Below are 13007 nucleotides of genomic sequence, written 5' to 3'. Positions count from 1 at the left end.
TAAAATAGAGCAGGGTAAAAAACCTGTCCCAGATTGCCTCAATCCTCCTGAGCAGAGGCAGCTGATTGTTAAGAAAGTAAAACAAACAAAAAAAAAAAGGAAAAAAAAAAACCTCAGGACTAGACAAGAATAGTAGGAATAGACAGTTATGCAAATCTACTATCCTCTGTATATTCTAGGGGTAGCTAGAGGAGAAAGGGAAGTTGAGCAGAGATACACGCAGAGAGAGTCCACTCTGACTCAGATTTCTTCCCCAAAATAATTCCCAAACGTGTATCAGTGAATTCAGAAAGCTGAAGGAGGAAGGACGAAAGGATGACAAGAATGAGAAAAAGAAGAAAAAAAGAGAGAGAGAAAAAAGAAAAAGATAAGGAAAAGAACAGTAATAAAAGAGCAGTGAAAGGAAAGAGTTTTTATTTATTTATTTATTTATTATTTAATTAGCTATGTGGGGGGGAGAATGGGTAGGGGTGGTAGGAAGAGTGAAACAAGTTACTTTAGCAGTGAATAAGACACCCAGTTCCCTAGCAATGGAAAATACACTAAGATTTAATTCTGGTCAACCTGAAGGAGAGGGGGAAAGGGATACACAGTTATCTTGTATTGATAATAAAATAGAACAGAGTAAAAAACCTGTCCTGTCTTCAGCTTGGATGGCTCCAGATTGCCTCAGGCCCCCTGAACAGAGGCAGCTGATTGTTGAGAAAATAAAGCAAAAAAAAAAAAAAAAAAAAAAAACCTCTGATGGTCTTTCCCTGTCTGAGTAAGACTCTGCTTGGTGGAATATTTTATCTGGAATTGGCTACTTAGAAAGAAAAAAGGCCAAAGGTTTCAGAAAGGAATAGAATTAGAATGAATGGCACCCCCTGGTGGGACAGGAATCTTGGTAAAGAAAGAAGCTCAGCAGGGGAGCCTGCTAGGAGCAGATCTCTGGCCCCCAGGGACTGGTTATGAGGGGGGTGCGCTTTGGGAATAATAATTAAATTTTTTTTTTCCTTTCTTTTTACTCTATTTTCTAACCCAAACTGAGTTATAGTCACCTCCTTGGTGTCACCGCCAGGACCCCTTATTGACTGTCCTACTAAAGGCAAAAAATCCTACTGTTTCCAGTAGATGTAGTTGGAGCTCAAACCACTAGCAGCTTCTCATTCCGTCATCTTCCGGAATCCAAAAACATTTCTTCTTAGGTCAGTTCATTCAGGTTTCTGATGGCACTGTTTTTTGTATGAATTTTCTCATGCAGATTCACTGGTTCCCTTGGTAAGCAAGGGCCATCTTTGCATGTGAGGGGACTCCTTTGTTCTCTCATTCTTTCTTCTTCTTTTTTTAAATATTTATTTTCTTTATGTATTTGTTGAATAGAGACAGAGAAACTGAGAGGATATGGGTAATAGGGAGAGAAAAAGAGACACGTGCTGCATGGCTTTACCACTCATTAAGCTTTCCCCTGCGGGTGAGGAATTGGGCGGGACTTGAACCTGGGACCTTGCACATTGTAACACATGCAATTCAACCAGGTGCACCACCACCTGGTCCCTCTGTTCTGGCATTCTTGGTGACTGAATTCTGATGCCCAGGCAAGGGTGGTGCTGTGCTCTGAAATCTGTAATGGAGAGAGCAGGACTGCGGTAGTGCAGGGTGTGTGCTAGGATGGTTTTATATGGTCTAAAGATGCTCACTAGTAAAGTAACAGGAAAAAAATAGAAATTTCCAAAACTTCCAGCATTCCTGTACCACCTCTGTGGTCACTGACCTATTTGCATGTCACCCTTGCTTTGCTTTTGCATTTTTTAAAATATTTTTATTTATTAGTGGATAGGCAGAGAGTAGTTGAGAGGGGAGGGGGACAGAAAAGGAGAGAGACAGGCACCTGCAGCCCTGCTCCACCACTTGTGAAGCTTCCCCCCGCAGCTGGGGACCAGGGGCTTGAACCTGCAACCTTGTGTACGGCAATGTGTGTGCTTAACCAGGTGTACCACCACCTGTCCCCTACTTTTGCATTTTTTTTTTTAGAGTAAGACACCTTTTAAAAACCTCAGTTCCATTTAAGATTGATAAAATCATCACTATTAAGTGTAAAGCTTGCCTTCCTTTGCTATAAATAGTAAACTAGTATAAAAAGGGAAAAGTAAGTACAGCCCCCCTTAAACAGTGTTCTTAGATTCTAGCCTAGTAAAGTAACGGTAAAGACTGGTTCCCTTTCTCCTTGTGACAATGTCTAAAAGAGGTAAGAAAGATAAAGCAGCCCAGTGTCAAACCCTTCTCCTTTTAATTTTTTTTCTTTTTTCTTTTTTTGCCTCCAGGGTTATTGCTGGGGCTCAGTGCCTGCACCACAAATCCACTGTTCCTAGAGGCTATTTTTTCCCTTTTGTTGCCCTTGTTGTTTATCATTGCCGTTGTCATTATTATTGTTGTTATTGCTTTCATTGTTGTTCAAGAGAAAGATAGACACCTGTAGACCTGCCTCACTGCTTGTGAAGCAACCCCTCCCCCGCAGGTGTAGAGCCGGGGCCTCGAACTGGGATCCTTATGCCAGTCCTTGTGCTTAGCGCCATGTGTGCTTAACCTGCTGCACCACCACCCAGCGCCCCCCTTATCCTTTTTCTTATTCAACAGAGCACTGCTCAGCTCCGGCTTGTAGTGCTGCCAGGGATTGAACCTGGAACCTTCGCCCTAAGAGCTTCAGGCATGAAAGTCCTTTTTTTTTTTTTTTAAATTAATTTATTATTGGATAGAAACAGAGAAAAATTGACAAGGGGGGAGGTAGAGAGGGAGATAGACACCTACAGCCCTGCTTTACCACTGTTGAAGTTTTACCCCTACAAGTGGGGACCTGAGTCCTTGCATACTAGAATGTGTACACTTAACCAGGTGTGCCACGCCTGATCCCTGAAAGTCTTTTGCATAACCACTATGCTACCTCCCCAGCCAAACCTTTCTCCTTGGTGGGACAAAAAGGTTAAATAATGAAAACAAAGGGGCTGGCTGGTGGTACACCCAGCTGAGCACACGTTACCATGCACAAGGACCTGGGTTCAAACCCCTAGTTCCTACCTGCAGGGAGAAGTTTTACAAGAAGTGAAGCAATGCTGCAGATATCTCTTTCTCTCTTCCTCTCTATCTCCCCTGCCCCTCTCAATTTTTCTCTGTCCTATGAAATATAAGAAAAATAAGGGGCCAGGTGGTGGTACACCTGGTTGAGCACACGTTACAATGTGCAAGGAACTGGGTTCAAGTCCCTTGTCCCCACCTGCTGGGGAAAAACTTTGCAATTGGTAAGGCAGGACTGCAGGTGTCTCTGTCTCTCTCCCTCTCTATCTCCTCTTCCCTCTAGATTTCTGACTGTCTCTATCCAATAAATAAAGATAATTTTAAAAAGTTTTTTAAGAAAATAAAGCATTAAGAAATCTTTTTTAAAGTAATGAAAATAGAGGAGCTTTTTCATGGGGTGTTTTCATGAGTTTGCAAACCAGTTTGTTCACCAAGTCAGATCATGCCTCTTGCCCCCAGGGGCTGCATCCTTTGCTGAAAATACTGAGACAGACCAGGTTCCTCTCCATGAGCACCTAGGCAAGCACATTGTACATTGAGGTTGAACTGGAGCTTCTGGAAGATCAAATGAATTCCTCTGCTCAGAGAGAGAGAGAGTGCAGGGAAGTTATATTCACACCTTTGCCTGCCCTCCTCTCCAATTTGCTTGTTTCATTCTGGTGGAATTATCCGCCTGCCAGCTAGACTCCGACCCTTGAAAATAAGTTAATTGAACAGAAAAGAGTTCTTCATTCTCCATGCCCGCTCTCTCTCTTCCTCTCTCCTGGGAGAGTGGTGGCTCTATATATAAAGGGTTGCACTTCTGCACTGACAAAGCAAGATTCTGGCTGCCTAAGTACCAACATCTTTGCAGTGATGACAGCGGGTGAGAGGTTGAGCCAAGGCTCCATGTGGAGCCTGACATGGAGAGGCCAGAGTTTTGTGTCCCTTGCTGTCCTGCCACGTGCCAATGCCATTTTTCTTAAACTCAAGAGGATGCAGCTCAGTGGTGGGCTGTAACCATGGAGATAGCTACAGACAGAAGGGTGATTCTATTGACTGTGGAAACCAGTCCTCCTGCTGTGAAGTCCCCAACCCCCAAGTTCCTTGAACCATCAAAACAGTTTTCCAAATCAGAGCTTCAGAATAACTTTGACATTTGCTCTTTGAAGAGAAAGATATCTTTGTGGCAAATAGTTTACTTCTTGGTGGTTTTTAATTTTTTCACATAATATAAACTTCACCATTTTAAAGAGAACAAGTCAGTGGTCTTATTTTGTTTTATTTGAGAGAGAGAGGGAGGGAGACTACTACTGAGCTCTGGTTTATGGTGATGCTGGAGATTGAACCTGGGACCTCAGAGCATCAGGCATGAGAATCTTTTCTATAACCATTATGCTGCTTTCCCAGCAGCTTGTCTTATTATTATTTTAAGATTTATTTTTATATTTTATCATGTTTTTTACAAGAACACTGCTCAGCTCGGGCTTATGATAGTGTGGGAGGATTAAACCTGGAACCTCAGAGCCTCAGGAATGAAAGTCTTTTGCATAATCATCATGCAGTCTCTCCCTCCCCAAGCCAGTAGTTTTAATATAAGCACAGCATTATGTAACTATTCTCATTATCTAAAAGAATTATCTAATTCCATCACATTTCCATTTCTCCAGAAGGAATTCCTGTGCATGTTAGCCATCACTCCAGACCTCTTCCTGATAACCTTTCTGGCTCATTTGCTCTTTCTATATGGGACATTTATAGAAATGAAATTATAGGGGGCCAGGCAGTGGTGCACCAGTTAAGCGCACATATCACAATGCACAAGGACTTGGATTTGAGCCCCTGTTCCCCACCTGTGGGGGGATACTTCACAAGTGGTGAAGGAAGTCTGCAGATGTATGTCTTTCTCTCTCCCTCTCTGTCTCCTCTCCTTTCTCAATTTCTTTCTGTCTTGGCAAATAAAACAGAAAGGGTTGGGGGGGCTGGGTGGTGGTGGTGAACCTTGTTGAGCACACATGTTGTGATGTGCAAGGACCTGGGTTTGAGCCCCTGTTCCCCCCTGCAGGGAGAAAGCTTTGCAAGTAGTGAAGCAGAGCTGCAGGTGTCTCTCTGTCTCTATCCCTATCACCTGTTGATTTCTGACTGTCTCTATACAATAAATAAATAAAGATAATATAAAATTTTAAAAAAAGAAAAGAAAGGGGGCAGGGGTAAGGAAATAAATGACTGCTGGGAGCAGTGGATTTGTAGTGCTAGTACGAAGTCCTAGCAATAACTCTGGTGGCAATTAAAGAAAATAAAATCATATAATCCCTGGCCTTTTGTATCTGCTCCCTTGACCTGAGCAGGTTTTCTGTGCACACTGATGTGACAGGTATCACTAATTCATAATCATTGTTATGGCTGAATAATAATCCATAGCATATTTACACCACATTTTATTTTAGTTAGATCAACATTTATATTGTTTTTACTTTTTTGTGATTATGAATAATGCTACACAGCAGATAATTCATTTTGTTTTAAATAATGTTGTCTTTACTTATTTACTGAGTATAGACAGAAAGTGAGAGTTATTGATGTCGTTGTTAGATAGAAATGGAGAGAGGAGGGGAAGACAAAGATGGGGAGTGAAAGATAGACTCTGCAGACCTGATTCACTGCTTGTGAAGCAACTCTCCTGCAGGTGGGGATCCAGGGGCTCGAACCAGGATCCTTACACTGGTCCCTGCACTTTGCAACATGTGCACTTAGCCCGCTATGCTATTGCCCGACTCCTGTAAATAACTTTTATGCCTGAGACTCTGAGGTCCCAGGTTCCACCTGTAGCACCACTGTAAATCCAGAGCTGAGTAATCCTCTGGTATAAAACAGAAAGAAAGAGAAGGAAGAAAGGGAGAGAAAAAGAAAGAAAGAGGGAGGGAGGAAGGAAGGAAGAGAGAAAGAAAGAGGGAGGGAGGGAGGAAGGAAGGAAGGGTAAGAAAGGAAAGAAGAGAAAGATGGAGAGAGGGAGAGAGAAAATAAACCTTAAAAGAAACAAATACACCCAAACCTAAGGGGCCTCCACAGAGCAGAACCTTCAGCCTGGTATTAATTGATGGCACAGATCCATGATAAGGCACCCTGTCACTCAGCTCAGAGCGGGGGATAGAGGACAGACTCTCTCATTTTGTGAGCTAAGCCATACCAGCCAACAAGGAATCCAGCTGGTGAGGGAGGATGAAAACCCTCAGGAACCTTTTGAATCATGTTGGGGGAATCTGTACAGGGACTTATGATTGTAGTAACAGAACCCACAGTGCCCTCCAGAGAGTTGTCATGAACCCCTTTGGGCTGCCTCTCATCACCTGCTTCCATGTCACCTCACTGGCTTCAGACTAAAACAATGAAATCTTGATGACAAGAAAACAAAAACAAAACAAAACAAACAAACAAAAACAAGTTTGTTCACCAAATGCAAAAATCTTATTTGTAAATTGCAAAAGTCTTCATGAAAATTTCTAAGATTTTTGTTTTCCCCCAAGAAACTCAGTTGTGAAATCAAGAATCATAAAAATAAGAAAGGACGGGAGTCGGGCTGTAGCACAGCGGGTTAAGCGCAGGTGGCGCAAAGCACAAGGACCAGCATAAGGATCCCGGTTCGAGCCCCCGGCTCCCCACCTGCAGGGGAGTCGCTTCACAGGCAGTGAAGCAGGTCTGCAGGTGTCTATCTTTCTCTCCTCCTCTCTGTCTTCCCCTCCTCTCTCCATTTCTCTCTGTCCTATCCAACAACAACAACAACAATAATAACTACAACAATAAAACAATAAGGGCAACAAAAGGGAATAAATAAAATAAATATTAAAAAAAAAATAAGAAAGGACAAGAATTATTAAAGAATAAATTTTTAAAAATTTTAAAAGAATAAATAAGACTGATACAGTACATGACATAACAAGACACATAGAAAGTCTAAGGACTGGGAGATAGTTCACCCAGCAGAGCACACACCTTATCTTGTGCGTGACCCTGGGCACAAGTCTTAGCACCACATAGAAGCACCATGGATAATGCTGGAGTGAGCCCCATAAATATGGTAACTCAACTTTCTCTCTCTTTATCTCTCTTGCCCTCTCAAAAAAGAAAAAAAAAAGTTTAAAAAATTGAGTGGGAAAACCACTTGGTGGCATTTTACATGTGTGTATTAGGTCATGAGTGCATTCTCTGGTGCTGCAGTGAAGAAAAAAGTTTAGAATCATCCATAGAGAAGTTATGAGACCAGGGCCAAGTGGTGGCACACCTGGCTGAGGTTACAGTGCTCAAGGATCCAGGTTTGAGCCCCCAGTCCCCACCTGCAGGGGGAAAGCTTTGTAAATGGTGATGCAGGTGTTTCTCTATCTCTCTTCCTCTCTATCTTCCCCATCTCTCTGCATTTCTGGCTGTGTCTATTGAATACATAAAGATAATTAAAAAATCATAAAAAAGATAAATTATGAGACCTAGGGTAAAGTATATTTTATTATTATATCCTACTTTTTCCACATAGAATAATAAGTTAATTTGGGCAAGATTACTATATACAAGATAGACTAAAGAAAAAATAATTATATTCCCATGTAACAGCAGCAAACACATAGAAAATGAAAAACAATTATGACATCATTTATTATTATTATATCAATAAATATATAACACCTAAAAATAAATTTATAGAGAATATAAAAGCCCTCTGCACAGAAAACTAAAAAAAAAAAAAGTATTAAGGATATTTTGATGGTTTCAAATTAATGGAAAGGTTGACTAAATGTGAGCTGGAGAACTTTGTTTTTTTATATATTCTTTTTTATTATATTTTTTTAATTTCTTCTTATTGGGGAATTAATGTTTTATATTCGACAGTAAATACAATAGTTTTTACATGCATAACATTTCCCAGTTTTCCATATAACAGTACAACCCCCACTAGGGTGAGCTGGAGAACTTTGTATCATAGAAATATTAGACTCTTTACAGTGGTCTAGTTACTTGATATACACCTATTTATAATCCCATCTGGTGGCCAGCAAGCTAGCTCACATGAATAGTGTGACTGCTTTGTTAAATGGCTGACCTAGGTTTGAACCCAGCCCCCAAGGCATTGGAGGAAGCTTTGGGACTGTGTTCTCTTTCCTTCTATATCTCTGTCTCTCTCTCTTTTTTTTTTTTTTCTGAAAAAGTCAGCTTGGAGCAGTGAAATCCTGGCAACAACAACAAAAATAAGATCCTATCCAGGTTTTTGAGATAGGATTTAAGTAAACTGATTTTCAAATTTTATATAGAAAACCATAGAGCTAATTAAGCAAGACAGTGCTCAGTGCCATATACTACCCGCTATCAAGACTCATTCTACAGCAGCAGCAGCAGTATACAGTGGCCTTGGCACAGAGAAGCATAGATAGACCCATGGATCAGGAGAGTCCAGGAATAGGTATTCATAGACAATCCCTTAATTTACACTAACAGTGACCCCGCTTTGCCATGGGGAGAGGGAACTGGGTCAGCTTAATACTCACCTGGGGAAAAGTTAATCTTGACCTTTTTGGCAGACAGATCCACTAAAACCACTCCACAAAGATCTGCCTCTTTGCTTCCAAGACCTGTGAATAAAGTTAAAAAAAAAAAAAATAGTTGAGTGGTCCGGGAGGTGGTGCAGTGGGTAGGGCATTGGACTCTCAAGCATGAGGTCCTGAGTTCAGTCCCCGGCAGCACATGTACTAGAGTGATGTCTGGTTCTTTCTCTCTCTCTCTCCTCCTATCTTTCTTGTAAATAAATAAAGTATTTGAAAAAGAAAAAAAGGTAGTTGATATAAAGACATAAAGATTAGATCTAATAAACAGAAGTGACCCCAGGCAGGAAAGATAACATAGCAGCTATGCAAAAGATCTTCAGGTTTCCAGGCTCAGTTCCCTGAACCACCAACAGCCAGAACTCAGCAGTACTATGGTCTCTTTCTATGTGTATTTTTCTCTCCAAATCTCTCCTTCTGTATCTTATCTAAAAATAAAGAGAGTCGGGCAGTAGCACAGCGGGTTAAGCGCACATGGCACAAAGCCCAAGGACAGGTGTAAGGATCCCGGTTCGAGCCCCCAGCTCCCCACCTGCAGAGGAATTGCTTCATAAACGGTGAACCAGGTCTGTAGGTGTCTTATCTTTCCCTCCCCCTCTCTGTCTTCCCCTCCTCTCTTCATTTCTCTCTGTCCTATCTAACAACGACGACATCAATTACAACAACAATAATAAAAAATCAAGGGTAACAAAAGGGAAAATAAATAAATATAAAAAATAAAATAAATAAATAAATAAAAATAAAATAAACAGAAGTTACCCAACCATGTTAGCTCTTGAAAGGAGAGGGGTTCAAAGCATGAGGAGGACTCTTAGGACCCTGGAAGCACTGAGTCCCTGGTTGGCAACCAACAGTGCTAGAGGGGTCATCAGTGTAGACCTGGAAGAAGTGGATGCTGCCAGCAGCCTGAAGGAGCTTAGACATCTGCAGGAGAGCCATCAAGTCACCATGAGGCCCTGAGCAGAGCCCAGCTGAGTGCACTCCCACCCATAGGACTGTGCTCCAAAGTGGGTGCTGGCTTACACCGCCAAGTCTGTGGTATCTCAGAATGTAACAAAGGAAAAATAATCATCCCCCCACCTCCAGCCTTGTGCCATATGCCAGATCAAATCCAGGTGGACTGTGGACCTTCAAGGAAAGGTAAAATGATGAGGCTTTGTAGGGAAAATAAACCACACACAGAGAACTTGCCAACAGAGGGTACTCAGATGGCCAATAAACATAGGAAGTGGTGCTCAACTTCATTGATCCAAAGGGAAATCCAAATTAAGTCCATTGTGAGATGCTATTCCATCTTTATCACAATGGCTCAAGTAGAAAAGACTGATGAATCCAGGCACTGAGGAGGAAGTTCTTTTTTTTTATTGTTGTCGTCCTTATTGGATTAGACAGAGAGAAATGGAGACAGGAGGGGAAGACAGAGAGAGGGAGAGAAAGATAGACACCTGCAGACCTGCTTCACCACTTGTGAAGCAACTCCTCTGCAGGTGGGGAGCCAGGGGCTCGAACCAGGATCCTTATGCCGGTCGTTGTGCTTTGCACCACCTGCGCTTAACCCTCTGTGCTACTGCCCAACTCCCCAAAGTTCTATTCTTTTCCTCAGGTCATTGTAACAAATTACTACAAACTCAGTGACTTAAAATGACAGAAATATAATTTCTCACACTGCTATGCTTTCATACTTTTGGGTGACACATCAGATGTTGGCAAAGGGACCAGGCAGTGGTACACCTGATAGGGTGCACATGTCACTATGTGCAAGGACCCTGGCTCAAGTCCCCAGTCCAGTCCCTACGTACAAAGGGGAAGCTTCACAAATGGTGAAGCAAGTACTGCAAGTGTCTCTTCTCTCTTCACCTCTCCATTTTTCTCTGTCTCTATCAGAAAAGAAAGAAAAGAGGGGGGAATATAGCTCCTAGGAATGGTGGAGTCATGTAGGCACTGAGCTCCAGCAATAACATTGGTTGGAACACACACACACACACACACACACACACACACACACACACACACACACCCCACCACCACCACCACCACCACCACCACCACCACCACCACCACCACCACCACAAGATATTGGCAAGGTTCATTCCTTCTGAGGGAGAATCTGTTCAACGGCACATCCCTAGGTCCTGGTGAGTGCCAGCAGGCCTTGTCATGCCTTGACTTGTTTTCCTGTCTCCACCACTGTCTTCACATGTGTTTTTCTGTAGTGTTACTTCCCTCTTTTTAGAAGACACCAGTCCCACTGGATTTGTAGCCAGCCCCAACTCAGTATAACCTCACCTTAAGTTAATTATATCTGCAAGGACCCTTGGACCTAAGAAATTGGGTTTGTCTCAAAGGAGAACTCCTTGTAGACTCCTTATTGGAGCTCCTTTATCTAGGCCAGTACATCCTTCATCAACTGCTAGCCTTGAAACAGGAGCCTTTGGCTCTTGTATTGAGAAAGCTTGTCTGTAAAAGATCTGGCTCCTGAAAGGTGTCATTCACCCCAACTCAATTCTCCTATTAGTTTTCTTACTGGAAACCGGCAGCCACTCCTAACCTCTGGCTTTGTAGTGTTTATAGATTAGTAGTCATTTTTTATTCTCTATTATCCTTAAGCCCAAGAAGTTGGGTTTGTCTTTCACATTTTTTAAAAATAGACCTGGTATCTGAAAGAGCCTTCTTCCCACTCTTTCACTGAGAGAATCACTTGAGATGACAAAGATTGTTATTTCTTTTTTTTAAAATTTTTACTTATAAAAAGGAAACACTGACAAAAAAACCTAAGATAAGAAGGGTACAACTCTACACAGTTCCCACCACCAGAACTCCATATCCCCTCCCCTCCCCTGGTAGCTTTCCTATTCTTTATCTCTCTGGGAGTATGGACCCAGGGTCATTATGGGGTGCAGAAGGTGGAAGGTCTGGCTTCTGTAATTGCTTCCCCACTGAAGATGGGTGTTGGCAGGTCGATCCATACTCCCAGCCTGTCTTTCTCTTTCCCTAGTGGGGTGGGGTTCTGGGGAAGTGGAGCTCCAGGACACATTGTTGGTGTCATCTGTCCAGGGAAGTTTGGTTGGGATCATGCCGGCATCTGGAACCTGGTGGCTGAAAAGAGTTAACAAATAGAGCCAAACAAACTGTTGACTAATCATGAACCTAAAGGCTGAAATAGTTCATAAGAAGAGTTGGGGGAGTTTCTTTTGTAGATAGCTGGTAGTCCTATTTTAGTTATATTCCAAAGAGCCCATGACTATTGTTATTTCTATAGTTCCTTACTTTTGAAATCTAGGTAAGATTTTTCCCCCCAGTGGATGCACCAGAAGAGTAGTGCCCAAAAAGTCTCCACTTGGCAATGAAAACATTGGTTCCTGAATCAGGCTGCATTTCCTACCCCATCTCCCTTCACTCTGGGCTCAAGTCATCCTTGACTCAACCCCCTAATCCCCTCCTGCCTCTGCTGTCCCCTCCTTTTCTCCTCACCTCCAGCTAACATGTTGAGGACCTGGGTGACTATTCAAACCTCACCTTTGGGTGGGGGGACGTACGGTGATGTACCCGGTTAAATGCACATAGTACCAAGCACAAATACCCACACAAGGGTCCCAGATTGAGCCCCAGCTCCCCACCTACAGGGAAGACACTTCATAAGTGGTGAAGCACATCTGCAGCTGTCTCTCTCTATCCCTCTCTGTCTCTCTCTCCTCTCCCAATTTCTATCTGTCCTAGTCAATAAAATGGAAAAAATGGCTACCAGAAGCAATGGATTCATGGTGCCAGCACCCAAGCCCCAGTGATAAGCCTGGAGGTAAAAATTAGTTAATTAAATAATAATAATAATAATAAACCTCACCTTTACATCCAGCTCTCCCCTTGAGCTCATGCTGTTCTTTGTGTTCAAGTTTTTGGAGATTATAACAAGACAACACAAAGAAAACATAAATTCTCCAAACCACCTCAAGTCCTTTTATTTACTTCCTCTCGTTCTTGCCACCTCTCTGTCACCTTATTTGTATATACTTAAAATATTTTCTTTTTCTTTTTTTGCTCCAGGTTGTCACTGTGGTTTGTTGCTAGCATTACGTATCCCCTGATCCTGGTGGCCATTTTTTTTTCATTTTTATTGGATAGCACAGAGAGAGATGGAGAGGGGAGTGAGATAGAGAGGGAAAGACACAGGGAGACACCCACAGACCTGCTTCACTGCTTGTGAAGGGACTTCCCTCCAGGTGGGGAATTGGGGACTCGAACTGGGATCCTTGCACGAGTCCTTGTGCTTCATATTTGTTGGGTAGTATGCCAGCTCCCCCGGCTTAAAGCTTCTGTCTCTAATCCTGCTTAACTAAGCACTGGCATGCCTCCAGGGCATTGGTTTGATCCCCACTGGTTCACAATGTCTTTTTG

At 42.5% G+C, this 13007-nt stretch overlaps 1 protein-coding gene across 1 annotated transcript in view; it reads left to right on the top strand.

Moving 5' to 3' along the window:
* ABHD6 (abhydrolase domain containing 6, acylglycerol lipase) overlaps positions 1-13007 on the top strand; it is a 56231-nt gene that overhangs the window by 22352 nt on the left and 20872 nt on the right. The window lies entirely within an intron of this gene.

Source organism: Erinaceus europaeus, chromosome 12, assembly GCF_950295315.1.
Source record: "Erinaceus europaeus chromosome 12, mEriEur2.1, whole genome shotgun sequence".
Taxonomy (NCBI): Eukaryota; Metazoa; Chordata; class Mammalia; order Eulipotyphla; family Erinaceidae; genus Erinaceus; species Erinaceus europaeus.
This window is presented reverse-complemented; position numbering and strand designations above follow the sequence as displayed.